The 4,549-nt window shown below is 39.4% G+C and overlaps 1 long non-coding RNA gene across 1 annotated transcript; it reads right to left on the bottom strand.

Moving 5' to 3' along the window:
• Positions 1 to 116: 116 nt before the first annotated feature.
• On the bottom strand, positions 117 to 3,417 carry LOC104945989 (uncharacterized). The gene is made up of 2 exons (XR_798398.1): positions 3,357 to 3,417; positions 117 to 1,814 (listed from the first exon to the last, which is right to left on the bottom strand). It is a non-coding gene; the product is annotated as an uncharacterized lncRNA (long non-coding RNA).
• Positions 3,418 to 4,549: the final 1,132 nt, after the last annotated feature.

The following is a 4,549-nucleotide window of genomic DNA, read 5'->3' on the forward strand; positions in this document are numbered from 1 at the left end:
TCTCAAACACACACACAAACACACACACACACACACACACACACACACACACACACACACACACACACACACACACACACACACACACACACACACACACACAGTTGTTTTTTCTATTTCTTCTGAATTGTAGAAATCCTTTGTGTTTCAATACCCTCGTAGCACATTGTTGCCCTGAGACAACAAACCAACCCCTGGTTGAGGGGGGGGTCACATTTTATAATTGATATAATATCAGGGACCCCTAAGCTCCTAAAACACATGGTGATACATTTTTTTCCTCCCAAAATAAAAAGTCATGCCAGCATAGAGGGTTAACACCTTATTATCAGACTTTTAGTGCAGACCTGTGTCTACCATTCATTCAATGAGAACAATCACAAAACTGTTATAACTTAATAAAACTTCATTCAAAAGCTTAAAAACTGTTTATTTGGCAAGTAAAGGTAGATAAAGCTGGTGACACTATGCAAAGTAATAGCAATTACACTTTAACCAGGAAGTACAGGCAATGTGGAAGCGCCTTAGAGCTAGCGGTCATAACGTGAATAGGAGACGTAAACAAAAAGTATACGGGCCCTAGTATATACGGGCCCCAGAAAACACTGTACGCTGCATTAGGTTAGTTAAAAGCAATTACGTTTAAATAAATACATTATGTTCACAATATTATTGCTTTTAACTAACCTAATACAATTATGTGTAATCTGTTGACACAATACATTGAATTCAAGTCAACCTTTCAGTTTTGTCAGGGCGAACACAGGTTCCCGGTCCCTATGGGTTCACAGCTGATTGGCCTTGGAACATTATAAGGCCTGATTGAAGAACATCATTTAGCTGTAAAAAATAATGATGTCACTTTTGTAGGTTAGAGCTTTTATAAGTTTTGTAGGGAGGATAAATAGAGAGGAATTATGAATCCTGAAAGAACTTGTGACTTTCTGCCTCAGTGTGCAACGCATGAGGAGTGATTTAACTTACATATAGCTCCAAACGACAAACTCTGGGTTTCCCTACACTGAGCCGGTGTCATCTGCAATGCATGTCGATTTAAGCCGTACCATGTGGCTTTAGTATAAAAGAAGATGAGCGTGATTCAAAACGGTACATTTATAGTGGTTATATTGAATAATTTCATAATAATAAATAAACTAAACATTATAACATACATTGTCATTTAAATAAATGCTTTGTTATTCTCTGCATTGCCAGTAATTCAACCTATAGTCTAAGACAGTGGTTCCCAAAGTGTGGGGCGGGCCACAGCACCCCCAAAATAAATCTATGGCGCCGCCACTGAGCCTGACTATTTGTGTTGGGGGTGGGGCCCGACTTTTTTTTTTCTCCAAAGGGGGGGCCTGACAGAAAAAGTTTGGGAACCAATGGTCTAAGGTATATAACTTAAATAAAACGTATGTCATATTTACAAGTGTGCTTTGTCAACATATAAAGCATATCTGAAAAGTTGCCATGGGAAAGTGCAAAAACTCCAAAATATGGCCCCAAAAACAAAACAATGTCTACATCGTATCATATTATATAAAAGCACTTGTTGCGAAGCTTCAGATTTGTTGGCACTTCACCACCCCCCCCCCCCTCATCAGAGCAGGATGGAGGCGTTGGTTGCTGTCAGCCCCCCCGTAACGTTGTGTGGGGGGGTGTCCTGACTGTGGCTGTAAGCGGCGATGTAGTGAGCCACGTCGGCCACCGTCTGCAGGACGTCGTAGGTCACCGCAAACAGGAAGTAGGTGGGCAGCAGCCAGCTGAGGCTGAACACACACTCCCCCACCGGCAGGGGGACCGACAGGTGTCTGGGGGGAGGAGGGGGTGGGAGAGAGAATTAAACATCGTATCAAATCATTTTTATTTTAAGTATACTGTAGAGTACCATCCACAACATATCGAGAATATTTCCATTAGTTGAAATGTTGCGTTGGAGGAAAACTGTGAATAGATTTGATTTATTATTTATATTTACTAGTTATCTTACAGCTGCATAATGTTCTGGTTTCCTGAAGAAATATTACTTATTTTGAACTAAGAAAAAAAATACAAGCTCCATTTAGATTGAAACAATGATTCGGCTTTGATTACTGTTAACGCTTTGTTTGCTATTTCTGCCTCAGCTACACTGTCACTTTAATATCATGCATTGATTGGAAGGGACATGTAAACACGTCTCTATTCTCCCCATAATTATTGGATTTGCCTACAGTTATAATTATTCAGACAAAACATTGTAGCAATACATTTCGAATGTTTAGAGCAGTGAAATGAAGAAGGTGAATTGTGAAAGTAATGAAGAATGAAGATTTATTTCTAAAGGATCGCAGCAAAGTATATTTGGAATCACAAAGAATAAATGACGTCTCAATGAAATTCAACAGATGAAGCTCAGCGTAAGTTCAACCAGGAAGACGCTATGTAACTATTCCCATGTAACTACTCTCTCTCCTCTCAATAAGTGATCGGGCGCTCTCAGACAGGAGCTTTTTATATATTTTGTTAAAATCATGTTTTGGTTTCACCTATAAGTTTGGAATGAAGCCGAATATTTGTTAAAAACATGTTTTGGAAATGATTACATCAACCTTCTAAAAATCTTCTGTTTAAAAACAAATGTTGACTTGATTTTAAAACCCTCTGCATGTATTTCAATGTTTGTATTACAAAAGCCTACAGCTGCAATCTAAATCTAATAACAGTTTAAAACAGGGGTGGGGAACCGTTGGCCCCGCGAGACCATTTGGTACAGCCCTCGAGGTAATGTATAAACACACGCAAAAACATTTTTTTAAAGAAATCTAGACCGCAAAAGAATTAAAAAAGCGAGTGCCTGTTGTTCCTTGCCAAGGTCAGGGTCCTTGAACACAACACGAGCCTAACGTGTCATCACGTGGTATATGTCTCGTCTGACAGGGGTGCAGTTCTGCCGGAGAGCACCAGAACGCCGCTCCAGCACTTCAGAAATTGCAGTACCCATAAGGAGCCGTACAAATGCCGCAGTTTTTGCGTGGCTGTGTCTTTAGTTGAAAGCCCAGTGGCGATCTGTTCATACTGATCATACAGTCAATAACTTTTGTCGTTATTAGCATCTGGTTAGCTAGCTATGCTAACGAATATAAGAAGCTTTTTCTACAACCAGTGAGGTTGTGATGGCCACAACCACACAGGGTAAACCAACTACACTGCATCCTCATCTTCAGTAGTTTTGCTTCAGGGCAGCTACAATAAAACATACCAATTAACACCACACATTTGCTCTAAATGGTAAACTCTTAATTTGATTGTAATCTGACATTACTTCAAACATTTTAGCACAGCTAACACAAGTATTTGTTTGTATTAATTACTTTCTTTGTCTCTTGAGTTACCATGTCCATTGGGGGAGGTTACTTCCTGGTTCAGCAAAGGGTGTTGGCGAGCGCTGAGGACTCCTAAATACTGCAAGGAGCCAATTGGGACAGATTGGGACAAACCACCTGCTTCCATGTCAAAGGGGGGATTTGGGTTTTGTCAGTGTCCTTTGTGTATGATGTGACTATTAATTATAGTTGGGTTCAACGTGGTTTGGCCAAGCCACTATATAGGTTCCTTGGTTTTTCATTGTAGCAGGTCAGTTTTGTTGAGTTAACACATGTTACGTTTCTTTGAGGTATTTTCTGTTGACCTCTTTTATAGACCTTGTTATTATATGATGTTTTACGGATTTTTGGGTAAATAAAAACCCTAGTTTATTTAAACCACTCCTGTGTTCTGTTGTCTTACTGCTTGGTCCCTGACAGAGGTAAAGGCACATCTTTATATGATCATTATAGTTATAAAAAAACAAGAGAATAAAATAAACTGGTAAAAAATACTATATGACAGTAACAAAAGTTGTTATTAATAAACAAGAATAAAGTTTGAAAGGGGAGTGATTAGTAAAATATCCATAAAGAAAAATAAAATCTGCTTATTTCTGTTTCATATGGATGTTGAGAGATGTATCCATAGATCTCTTAAAGGTGACCTATAATGCTATATTTGAACAATATATTGTAGGGCCATACCTATAAAGTATATAAATATAGTTTTTTTTTTCAAAATACCAAACAGATCCTGCATTTTAGCCATGCCTCATTTCGCTCTATTTGCTCTTTCCAGCCCTGTTTTTGCAGGGGCTGATTCTGTGACGTTGCAGCTGACCACGCCCCCCTGCAGGAGAGGGGAGCGTGCTTTGAGATCAGCTGCTGGGCTGTCAGGAGAGGGGGAGAAAAAAGAGATCTCCGTCCTCCGTGTTTTATTCTTATATGATTATATAGTCATTATTCATTTGTTTTAAAGCTCAATAAATAACAAAGAAGAACTTTGACTGACACTTTTCTAATTTTGTCCGGAAGATTTAAACTTTAACAGACATGTTGACCGCTGAAAAAAAATCTAACTGAAACTCTGCCGCACGGTCCTCTTGTTCCTTGGAAGAGGCGGAGAGGTGGGTGTTTGTCATCTGCTGGTGGACTACCTGAGAGATATACAGCAGGAGAACACGCCGTCCACCACGGAG

The sequence above is a fragment of the Notothenia coriiceps genome, unplaced genomic scaffold, assembly GCF_000735185.1.
Source record: "Notothenia coriiceps isolate Sejong01 unplaced genomic scaffold, NC01 NC01_scaffold00010400, whole genome shotgun sequence".
Taxonomy (NCBI): Eukaryota; Metazoa; Chordata; class Actinopteri; order Perciformes; family Nototheniidae; genus Notothenia; species Notothenia coriiceps.